Source organism: Carcharodon carcharias, chromosome 7, assembly GCF_017639515.1.
Source record: "Carcharodon carcharias isolate sCarCar2 chromosome 7, sCarCar2.pri, whole genome shotgun sequence".
Taxonomy (NCBI): Eukaryota; Metazoa; Chordata; class Chondrichthyes; order Lamniformes; family Lamnidae; genus Carcharodon; species Carcharodon carcharias.
The window spans coordinates 142,164,678-142,177,425 of NC_054473.1; the positions used below are offsets into that span (position 1 = coordinate 142,164,678).

The window sequence follows — 12,748 nt, forward strand, 5'->3', positions numbered from 1 at the left end:
GAATTTTCCCCATGTCGGGCTGGCTGGTCTGGAGCAGGCGCGGGTGAACGAGGAGCCGATTGCTGCCTGCGGTCGGCTCCACGCTGCCATTTTACATATGCGGGTCAATTAAAGCCCGCCCAGCATCTCACACAGCTGGTAGCGCTCAGCACTACCTGTGCGGGTAGGGGGGCGGGGGGGGGAAGAGGGAGAGTAGAAGCCTGCGCTGCTTCGCGCATGTACATGAAAGGGTGCAGAAATCTCCCTGAGGCACAGAGCTGCCTCAGGGAGATTAAGAACATATTGAGAAATTTTATTAAAGAAAGTTAAAAATTATTCACACATGTCCCCTCATGTGACATGTTTATGAAATGAACCAACTTTATTTATTTATTTAATGAAACCTGCAGGAAACCTCATCCCGACAGTGGATGAGGTTTCCTGAAAAACGCGAAGGCCGCTTGGGCTCTTCGCCTGCCCACCAACCTTAAGGTTGGACATGCAGTGTTGATAATACTTGGTTTTTAAATGGCCTTAACAGGCCTTTGACAGTTTGGTGGGCACGCAGCCGTCTCTGGTGCAAAAGGTCTGAATGACGCGCGGTAACAGCGGGACGCACGCCCGACATCACCACGTGTCATTTTACATGTCGGTGTGCTGGGCCCGCCCCCACACACTGATGTGAAAATTCTGGCCTAGTGCCGGGACTTTAACTATTTGCAATCCATATTCATGACTTGGTTGAAGGGATCAAGTGTATGCCAAATATGCTGACTTTACAAAGATAGGTAGGAAAGCAAGTCATGAAGAAGACATGCAGAGTCTGTTAAAGGACACACAGGCCAGAATTTCCTGGCCCCATTGGCGTTTGGCGTCATGGTGGTTAGGGTGGGGGACTATATGATGAGGAGACCAAAAATTGGTTTTACGCTGTTGTGAAACCAGCTCGTGATTGTCCACTCCACCAGTTAACGGTGGGCTGCGTTTTCTGCCACCTCACATCAGGATGATCATTTTAATACACTTGAATCTAATTATAAGCCCTGCTCGCTGGAATCATCCCCCCCACGTCAAATTTACCGCCCATGTCAATGTGACCTCAGAATGGTGTGCTTCACGACTGCCTTTAAAAGGCATGCACCTGTGACCTGAACTTCGAGGGGAACTTGGAGGTGAGTGCAAACAACCTTGCACAGCATGCAGAATGTCCTCCAGCCGCTCAGTGACATCCTTGACCCTGGCACCAGGGAGGCAATATACCATCCTGGAGTCATGTCTACCACCGCAGAAACGTCCGTCTGTTCCCCTTCCAATAGAATTCCCCATCTCTTTTGCTCTCCCGTTTGCTCTTTTTTCTCCCTCCTTGTGCAGCTGAGTCATTCATGGTGCCATGGAATCTGCTCTCGTTGCATCCCCAGAGAAACCATCTCCCCCAGCAGTATCCAAAATGGAAAATCTGTTAAAGGGGGAGATGGATCCAGGGGTCCCCTGCACTACCAGCCTAGTGCTTTTATTTTGTCTGGTGGTCACCCATTCCAGACAGACTGAAGGAAATACTCAAGCCCATGCCAGCAGTGTGGCGGGGGGAGAGAGGGCAATGGAAGTGGTCACGCGCTTAGAAAGGTGTTCATTCTTCCACAGCTGAGACCATTCAGTTGTAGCTCCATTGACATGCTTGGAGTCGGGCATCTGAAGCTTTTCTGCCCCCTCAAACAATGCAAAAGCATGAAAGTACCACCAAATGCTCCAGGACCTTTGACCCCTCGGACGCAAATTGCAAATTAATATACGTTTAGACAGCAGAGCAATTGCCCAACTGGGCAAGTTTTACAATCCCCTTGCGAAAGCTGGCCATGGAGCAGTCACTGATGGAGGCACTCACAGCCACTTGCAATGTTGTTATTAAGGTTTGGATCAGTTTCCATTATGGTTCAAGCTAACAGTGCAGCTTTGAAGCGCAGGTTCGGAGACTGACTGCGCCTGAGCTGAGAGCACAGCATGTAGTCCAGTGGCCGAAGCTGCTACCAATCGGTCAGGTGGAGTGTGGTGGAGGTGGGTGGGATTTCAGACAGCCAACGAATATACTACACACTGGCCATCCAAGTGGTGGCCAGCACTCTCCTGCATGCATGAAGAAGCCTTAAGACTTAACCAAGCGAGGTTCTGAGTACATTCATGCTAACACACATGTCTCTCTCTCTCTCTCTGATCCTGCAGGAGAACATCAGGATCATGGAGCCTGGTGATTCTGGCTTACAGAGACCAGAGAAGAGGAGGATGAGAGAGGCAGAGGCACCTAGCTCGGCAAAGGGAGAAGCACCTCCCTCAAGACGAAGGGGTGGCATGGCCTGCTGTACATGCAGCTGAAGATTCACAGCAAGCTGTCGCTCGTAGGTGCCTCGCTAGACCCAGGGTCTATTGATGGTACCTGTCATTCTTGCAGATTACTGAAAACCAGTGTCACCGAAGACTTCTCATGTATGGGGAAATGGTTGGTCACATATGCCACCTACTGCAGGATTTGGTGCCATGGGGATATGGAGGGCATCCACTGCCTCTGGCTGTGAAAGTGAACATGGCACTCAATTTTTAATGCCAGTGGCTCCTTCTGGAGCTCCAAAGGTAACCTGTGTGGGATCTCGCAAGCCTCCACACACAGGTGTATCCAGAAGAAGGTCACAGACATCATCTTTGCAAAGGCACAGAACTTTGTGCATTTTTCCCGGGATCAGGAAAGCCAGGAAACAAGAGCGCTCGGATTTGCACAGATCTCAGGTTTTCCACAAGTGCAGTGTGCCATCAACTGCAGTCACGTCGCACTTAGATTTCCATGGCAACAAGAAGTCAACTACCTCAACTGCAAGGGCTTCCACTCACTGAACGTTCAGCTGGTATGCGATGACCACAAACACATCCCACAGTACTGTGCATGATTCCCAGGGAGTGTCCAGGACTCCTACATTCTTAGCAGGTCTCACTCTGATGCCTGACATCTTCCATCGTGGAGGACAATGATGAGATGCAGTGAGGACAACCCTGACAATCTCACCTTGCATCTGTGAAAATTTGACTGCTGAGTGGCTGATGGCAGCGCACATACCCTCAGTGCTCAGGTTCACGTCATGGAGACACAGCGGAGACCTTGATAGTCGCTAGATTCCAGGAAGATAATGACAAGATGCAGTGAAGACACTCCACAGAACTTCACATAGCCTCTGTGAATGTCTGACTCCTGTCTGACTGAGGGCAGCTTGCTTGTGCTCTGTGAGCAGAGTCATGTCATGGAGATGCAGCCTCAAAACTGATCCTTTGCCAGCCTTTAGTATCTGACCCCTTCAGGAGCACAGCATCACCAGTCACAGATGCTGATGAAATGGGGGGGCCAGCCCCACAAAGGTGCTAAGAGCACACAGAGAGAATGATGGAAATCTGTGAAGCCTGCCCATGACATTCTGGCAGCAATGGTAAGCACCATTGAGGTGCAGACATCACTAATGTGTCCAGTGAATGTGAAGCCGGACCATCAATTTGCTCTGAACATTACACACTGCACCGGGAAGAGGCCCTGGACTGAGATACCTGTCTTTATCTTGTGCAGGAACCAAAGTTTCACATCTGTATGACACAAACACTGCTCATCATTACAAAGAAACACAGGCAAGGAGATACTCTTGGGAGTTTATTATTACAATAATGAACATTATGTACAAGTGATTAGCACCTGTGCCCAGGCTGTGCAACTTGGCCTAAATAGCCAAGTGGTTATGGTACTGGGTTTGTAACCCCAAGATCAAGAGTTCAAATCTCACAATGGCAAACTATGAAACAATGTAACTTCATCTGAAACAGATGGAAACGGGTTTGTACTCGAAAGAGTTACATCTTCTTAATTGTTTGTAAGTTTCATTTAAACTTTGTCCTTGGTTTTACAGCTGACCTGACTTAGGGGCTGTGTTTATTTTTTCCCTCATTTTGTTCATTTTGTTTAATTGGTTGACTCCTAAAAGAGTTACGTCCTCTTAATCTTCCTAACCCTGCTACTACATCTTGGTGCTCCCCCGACATCCACAGCGGAGGTGGAGGCAGCCTGCTGATTGTTACGCTCTGTCTGTGATTATTTTGGCAGACGTCCTTTAGAGGGCTGAGACCTGGAGGGCTCCGGCATGCTATTGGGGTCCTACAGTGTGGCAGTGGCACCCTCCTCGGCCTGTACAGCTGGAGCTGCTGAGGTCACAGAAAGAGGGGATTCAGATGGGCCAGACACTCCAAGAGTCACCTGGGTGGATGGTTCTGGGATGTGCACCTGCCCAAGGGCCCCTGGCTGACTCAATGAGGAGAAGGGGAAGCTGGAGTGAGATCAAGCTTCCCTGCACCCCTCTCACATTGGCACTGTTGGAGGCCAACTATGGTGTCAGCGATGGAGTTCAGCCCATGTAGAAGTGCAGGACCAATGTCCTGGACTAAGGTCTTCATGGCTGCCATCCTACCAGTGTTGACCTCGGTGCATTGACATGTCGGTACTATCACCTCAGACTGAAGGTGGACAGGCTCCTCCATTGTGCTTTGCAATCTAAGGAGGCAGTGGACATCACTTCCTGATGTTCCCAAGTTTGCCTTTGCAGCTCCAGCAACTGTGACATGACCGAGTCCAGAGGCTCGTCATATGACTTGGACTCGGCAGATTTCTGGCCTTCAGCAGTCCTCCAAGTGCAGGAAACCTGGGAAGCCTCGCCACTGTGGATCAGACAGTACGATGTGCTCACCAGATTGTGACCCTAAGGCTACTCTAGAGCTAGGTCCCACCGAGGTGTGTGTATCTGCGTTGGTGGAGGGTATGGGTGAACACTGTGACAGGTCTGATGTTAGGATGTCATCAAATTCTTCTTCCGGGATGTCTTTGGGGCTTGAGTTGAGGACCTAGGATGAGGATCACTTCGGCTGCTTCCCAGTTGTGCCTGTGAAATCAAGGAGAGATAATTAGTGCATGGTAGGAGACTGCAGAACAGGGGAACTGACTCACAGCATGGCTGTCTGATGGATGTTGCACTGCTGGATCCTCACTTAGTTGAGCTCCACCGACCTCACCATTGGCACATGGATGGTCCAGATCGTCGCCGGCCAGCTAGATAACTCTACTTTCAAAGTCTGTGAGGACCTTGGTATCAGGCGTTCCTTCACTGGTTTGTGACCTCTCCCTTTTGTTGTGTGCCAGCTTGTCCTGCGTGAATACAGATGGAGAAAGTGTAAGAAAGACGCCTGACAGACCAGATGAGAATGATGCCTGGCATGTGTGGGTGGTGAGTGGTGCCATGGATGGGATGAGAGCACGATCCGCAGGACAGATGAAAATGTGTGTGAGAGAGTGAATGGTAACGTTCCTTCAACTGGCAGTAAGTGAGATCCCAGTGGAATTGTGATGGGTTTGTGAGTGTATGAGTTGAGATTCGTAAGAAGAGTGACTTACCTTGGCGGAACGGAGCAGATCATTCATCCTCTTCTGCAGGGCACTGGTGCTGACCACTGCTGCCACCACCTCCCATGCTGGATTTTTCACATTGCTTGCTAGTCTTCCCCCAGAACAGGGGTAGAGGACTTCGCTGTGGGCCTTCACTGCATCTAGCTGGCACTGAGGGATGCTTTGCCAAATTTGGGGGCAGCATGTTCCCCCCCTTTAGCAGCCATGACTTTGTAGCAGCTTCCGTTCCCTTAGAGAGAGCTAGCTCTGTGCAGGGGCGCCCTTTAAATATGGCGCCTGGATTACTGAAGGCCTGAGGTGACTGTGCGACAGAGGAATCAGAGGCTGCCCCGCCAGCAATCCAGCATATACCCCAGGAATGCATTATTAATGTGGCGGAATGGAACGATATGGTGCAAAAACCCGCTACTGTGGCCAGCAGGTAAAATGTCCTTTTTCCTGGCCACTACCTCATGTTGTGCAAATTTGGGATGATTCTGCCCAGAGTCAGTGCAGCTGTTTAGAGAGGGTTCACTAAGTTGATTCTTGGGATGAAGGGGTTGTCTTACAAGGCTGAGCAGATTGGGCTTATACTCATTGGAATTTAGAAGAATGTGAGGTGATATTATTGAAATATGCAAGATTCTGAGGGGGCTTGACAGGTTAGATGCTGAGGGGGTTTCCCTTCATGGGGGAAATCTAGAATTAGAACAGCTTAAATACAAGTGGTCTCCCATTTAAGATGGAGATGAGGAGAAATTTCTTCTCTCAAAGGGTTGTTAATCCTTGGAATTCTCTATGTCAGAGAACAATAGAGGCTGGGTTATTGAATATATTCAAGGCTGAGTTAGACAGATTTTCTATCTACAAGGGAGTCAAGGGTTAAGGGGGTGGAAAAATGGAGTTGAGGCCACAATCTCATTGAATGGTGGTGGGGGCTTGAGAGGCCAAAAGGTCAACTCTCTGCTCCTAATTTTTATTTTATGTTTTTATTTGATGCAGCCGCTGTTTCACAATAAAGTTTCAAAGATATTTCTATGGTTATGACCGAAAAGCAATTTTTATTCACTAAACAGGAAAGCACCCTATGCTTGCAAAATATACTTTCAGGATGGAGGAGGATGTGAATATAATGATGAAACGGGAAGTACGTGATGAAATACTCTTCAATAGATTTTGCAGATACTATAGCCAAATTATTAGGTAATTTAAAAAACCCCAAAAATCTTCAACAGAAATGAATCACTTTTCATTAAATCAACTAATTTTAAAATGTTACAACTGCAACAAATATTGAAAATTTTAACTTTTAAAGACCCATAAAAGGAGTCGTGGACGATCCATAAATCGCAAAAGGCCTATTTTGATCATGTGATTAAATGTAATCAGTAAAATGATAATTGCTGAAAAGCTGCAAAACTCTGATTATCTCAAACAAATTTTCATCTTCACTGTTTGGGCAGTAAACTAGTAAAGAGAAATGCACACATTATATAGCCTGCCTGCTTTTCATTCCTATTTGAATCTGCAGCAGTGATTTGATTTTTTTGGAGAGAGTTCTTTTGACATTTTGCCTGCACAGCTTTGGACTTCTTCAGTTACTGTGAAACAAATGGGAAATTTTGACTCCACATCTCCTTTGAGGGTTTCTCAGGAGCAGGAATGGCATTTTCCATAGGTATACCTTTGTATAAGATTACATGGAGGAGGAGGAGAAGGAAGAGCAGCAAAAGATTGGGGAAAGAACAGCACTATAGCTTTTATGGAAGACACATCCATCAGATATTTACCCATTCTCACAGGAATGTACAGGCAACATAGGCCCTATGAAGAACCTAGTGAGTAAATATGTACTCAAAAACTGCACTTTATCAAACGGTAATAAGAAAGCTCCATCAATCATAGTTTTTGCTGTGACTAGGCAGGTAACAAGCTAGGGAAATTCATCCACTATCAGGGTAAAGTAACAATGAGCTACAGCCATTCAGTTTTACAAAGTTGTTGACTTTCTCCAAGATCCCAGATGCAATATGTGGAATCAATGTTGCTTTGTGAGCTTCGGTAAACAGCTCCCTCAATAGGAAGGGCTTCCACTCCCTGAATGTAAAGATTGTGTATCACAACATTGCAAAGGGCCATGCAAGCCAATGAGAAATTTGCTGAAATTTTTCAAGTTGCGTAGATCCTTTGAAACTTCACCCTCCCTGAACTCTTCACAAAAAATCAAATCAAATCAACGAGTGGCTTGTGGGTTGCTAAGCCTATTCCATCTTCACATAGATGATAATTCCACCACTATGACAACACATTATGTCTTTTTGCTCCTAGATGAAGATGTCAATATTAATCATCTGATTGAATAAGTCAGCATGAAATAGATGAACCCTTTCCTATATGGCTGTAACCTCCATGAATGACAAAGTATGGCTTAAGCTCTATTCTATTGTATTGCAACAAAGTCTAAAGTGAACACATGCCAACTTATGCCTTTTTTAATAGCAAGCTTCCCTTTGGTAGCTCCACATGCCCATTCTAGTGCTTCCCCTAAGTGCAGCCTGAGGGTCAGTATGTCACACAAAGAGCTCATGTTTTACAAAAAGGTCATGAGGCTAAGGTGACCCTTCTCTCAGGGCAACATGCTCCTGGGAAACATTGTTGGCTGCATCTCCAGTGCTTGCTCCTAGCAATTTTAGTGCCATCTCCCATTTGATATTGGTGTAGTGCTTGTATGGGGAAAGCTGAATGCTTAACATACATTCCTGTCCTAAAAGACAGTAGATTCAAGCTGGTAAACTCCAGCCATTGCCATTTCATTCAACCTTGGATCTGTGGTCCCACTCATCAGCTGATCTAACAGCGGCTATCAGCTCCTGAAAACAAACAAGAAGAAAAAGCAGTATGCCTTCTGGCCATCAAGGTCTGAAAACCAGTGTATGGAAAGTACCATCTATTCTGTCGCCACCTACCACCAGTCTATGCTTCCATGAAAGTGGAGGAACTGACTGATCCTCTTTTTAGGTGGTGGTCTGTTGCAAATTCCAATGAAGCTGCCATGTGTTCTATTAAAGTCCGTACTGAAGGAAAAGCACCCCTAAAGCTACAAATGAGGGCAGTGGACTCTAGGATTACAGATGTCCTTTGCTGAACATCCTCAAAGACTGACCCCAGAGATGTGAGGTGCCTCAGATACTGTTCTTTTCAGGCTAGTACCCATGAGATCTCAATCACAGACTATGAGGTCATGATAGCCTGCTCCTTATCCTTCACAGGGAAGGTGCTACATCCTCCCTCACTCTCCAGGCTTTCTTGGGTGGTTTGGATTTTTAAAAATTAATTTCTGAAATGTGGGTATAATTTGGAAGGTCAGCAGTTATTGTCCATCTCTAATTACCCTTTGAGCAGGTAGTGGTGAGCCACCTTCTTAAACTGCTGCAGCCCATGTGTTGTAAGTACTCCCAGATCTATTTCTTATTTTAAGAACGACATTACATATTGCATACTCAGTGTGCAGCTCATAGCGTCCTTCCTCTTGCATCAGAGTAAAGTTATAGTTAAAGCAACTGCTTTCTTGCTTCTAAATTGATTTGGCATTTTTTTGGGGATTAGTACAAAGGCTGATCTATATTCCCATTGAGATTTATATAACAGAAAACAGAAAATATAAGCATCGGTAGCTCATTCGGCCCTTTGAGCCTGCTCTGCCATTCAATATGATCCTGGCTGATCCTCTATCTCAATGCCATATTCCCACTCTCTCCCCATACCCTTTGACGCCTTTAGTATCTAGAAATCTATTTCCTTCTTAAATATATTCAGTGACTTGGCCTCCACAGCCTTCTGTGGCAGAGAATTCCATTGGTTCACCACACTCTTAGTGAAGAGGTTTCTCTTCATCTCAGTCCTAAATGGCCGACCCCGTATTCTGAGACTGTGACTCCTTGTTCTAGACCCCCCAGCCAGAGGAAACATCATCCCTTCATCCTGTCTGTCCATCTCTGTCAGAATTTTAAACGTTTCAATGAGATCCCTCTCATTCTTCTAAACTCCAGGGAATACAGGCTTAGTCAACCCAATCTCTCCTCATTTGACATTCCTGCCAACCCAGGAATCAGTTTGATGAATCTTCCCTGCACTCTCTCTATGGGAAGTATATCCTTTCTTAGGTAAGGAGACCAAAGATGCACACAATACTCCAGGTCTGGTCTCACCAAGACACTGTACAGCTGCAGTAAGATATCCTTGCTCCTGTACTCAAGTCCTCTCACAATGAAGGCCAACATACCATTTGCCTTCTTAATTGCTTGCTGCACCTGCATGCTTGCTTTCAGTGATTGGTGTACAAGGACACCCAGGTCCCTTTGTACATCAACATTTCCCAATCTATCATCATTTAAATAATACTCTGCCATTCTGTTTTTCCTACTAAAGTGGATAACTTCACACTTATCCACATTATACTGCATCTGCCATGTATTTGTCCACTCACTCAACTTCTCTAAATCTTCATGATGTCTCTTAACACTCTCCTCACTGCTCACATTCCCACCAAGTATCGTGTCATCAGCAAACTTGGAAATATTACAAAAAATTTTTATTACAAAAATTTTTTTACAACTATTTTCTTTTTTCCCTCTTATTTTAAAATTTATTTTGATCTATTGTTTCATCTCCACCTTTTAGCCCATTTCGATCCCTTCCCCCCACCCCACCCACACTAGGGCCATCTGCCACTAGCTTGCTTCCCTTAATGTCCCCATTAGCACATCCTTTAGATAATATCACCACCGTCAACACCCCTTTGTCCTTTTACAGTCCACTTTTATATTCCTCGCAAGTTTACACTCATGCTCTATTTTTCCCCTCTGAATCAATCTGTTGGTTCTCCTTTGCTGAATTCTAAACTGCTCCCAATCCTCAAGCTTTCTACTTTTCTAGCAATTTTATATGGCTCTTCTTTGGATCTAATACTATCCTTAATTTATTTTGTAAGCCATGGTTGGGCCACTTTGTCGGTTGTGTTTCTGTGCCAGAAAGGAATGTATAACTGTTGCAATGCATAATTCATTCCTTAAATGTTAGCCATTGCCTATCCACCATCATGCCTTTCAATGAAGTTCCCCAATCTATCTTAGCCAATTCATGCCTCATACATTCGTAGTTTCCTTTGTTTAGATTTAGGACCCTAGCTTTGGATCGGACTACTTCACTTTCCATCCTAATGAAGAATTCTATCATGTTATGGTCACTGCTCCATAAAGGATCCCCACAACAATATTATTAACTAACCCCTTCTCACTGCGCAATACCAAATCTAGGATAATCTGTTCCCCACTTGGTTCTAAAAGACCATCTTGGACACACTCCAGGAATTCATTCACCGCAGTATTATTGCTAATTTGGTTTGCCCAGTCTATATGTAGATTAATTTCACCCATCATTACCGTAGCACCCTTTTTACATGCATCTCTAATTTCCTGTTTAATGCCATCCCCTACCTTACTACTACTGTTTCGATGCCTATGGACAACTCCCATTAATGTTTTCCACCCCTTGTTGCTTCTTCGCTCCATCCAGACTGATTCAACGTCTTGATTTTCAGTGTCAATACCCTCTCTCACTATTGCACTGCCTTTTTTTTTTACTAACAACACCCCACCTCCTTTTCCTTTTTGCCTGTCCTTCCTAAATATCGAGTACACTTGGATGTTCAGTTCCCAGCCTTGGTCACCCTGCAGCCACACCTCCATAAACGCAATCATATCATACCCATTTACATTTATTTGTGCTGCTAATCCGTCTACCTTATTGTGAATGCGGATTCGGATGCAGTGCTTTTAGACTTGTCTTTTTTACATTTTTACATATCTTTTTTGTGATATGGCCCTATTTGCTGCTAGCCCTTGTTTTTCCTCTGCGTTCCACTTTTCCTTCCTACTTTTCAGTCTTTCATTCCTATCTTTGTTTCACTCTCTTGTGTCTCCCTGCTCAGGTTCCCGTCCCCCTGACACTCTAGTTTAATTCTCCTCCACAGTACTAGCAAATATCTCTGAGGATACTGGTTCTGGTCCTGCTGGAGTGTGACCCGTCCAGCTTTACAGGTCCCATCTTCCCCAGAATCAGTCCCAATGCCTCAGGAATCTAAATCTCTCCCTCCTACACCATCTCTCTAGCCATTCATTGATCTGGTCTATTCTCCTATTCTTGATTTTGCTATCACGTGGCACTGGGATTAATCCTGAGATTATTACCTTTGAGGTCTTGCTTTTTATTTCCTAGCTCTATACATTCTGCTTTCAGGACCTCATCCCTCTTTTTACCTATGTTGTTGGTATCGATATGAATCACAATCTCTGGCTGGTCAGCCTCCCCTTCAGAATGTCCTGCAGCCGCTCAGTGACATCCTTGACTCTGGCACCAGCGAGACAGCATACCATCCTGGTGTCATGTCTGCCACTGCAGAAATGTCTATCTGTTCCCCTTACAATAGAATTCCCCATCACTATTGCCCTCTGTTTTCTCCCCCCTTGTGCAGCTGAGCCACTCATGGTACCATGGACTTGGCTCTCGCTGCATTCCCCCAAGAAATCATCTTCCCCCAGCAGTATCCAAAATGGAAAATCTGTTAGAGAGGGAGATGGACCCAGGGGACTCCTGCACCACCTGCCTAGTGCTTTTACTCTGTCTGGTGGTTATCAATCCCCTTTCTGCCTTGCACTCTTTACCTGCGGTGTGACCACCTCATTGTGCATGCTATCCATAAAGATCTCATCCTTGCGGATGCTCCACAGTGATTCCAGCCACAGCTCCAGCTCCAAAACGTGGATTTCAAGTAGCTGTAGCTGGAGATGCTTCCTCCACATCGTACAGGAGGAGCATTTCACGTGAACGAGCTGCCCTGCCCTGAACTACCCTTAAATTACTCCCTTTACTTTTAATATTCTATAAACTAGAGGAAGTAAGGATAGTAGAAATATTCACCAGGACCTACTTACCAAGGCTGCTGCTCTTCTTTCTAAGGGAAGGTAGAAAATAAAAGGATCATCTCTTTCCTTCTTCATGAACTCCCTCACTCACCAAACTCCAACTTAAGCACTCTTATGCAGCCCAAAGCAGCACTCCAGTGCAGAGCTTGCATCTGGTAACACTTCCTGAAAATTTCAATAACAGGGACATGGGGGGAATGACCTTCTCTCGCCTTAGTGATCTCAAAATGCAACATGTTAATTGAATCATCCCTTGTCAGCTGGTTTGTTAATACATTGGAGAGGTCCACAAAGTTAAACACAATCACCTTGCCAAATTTGACAGCGGCAT

General features: G+C 45.5%; 1 protein-coding gene across 7 annotated transcripts in view; it reads right to left on the reverse strand.

The window, feature by feature from the left end:
- Window positions 1-12,748, reverse strand: part of nod2 (nucleotide-binding oligomerization domain containing 2) — a 71,911-nt gene that overhangs the window by 45,973 nt on the left and 13,190 nt on the right. Inside the window, exon 1 of one of the 7 annotated variants that reach the window (XM_041192543.1) lies at window positions 12,427-12,508. The exons of the other annotated variants lie outside the window; for them this stretch is intronic. The gene's annotated coding sequence lies outside the window, so the exon portion shown is untranslated. Of the gene's footprint in view, window positions 1-12,426; window positions 12,509-12,748 lie in introns of those variants that run through there. 7 annotated transcript variants of the gene reach the window in all.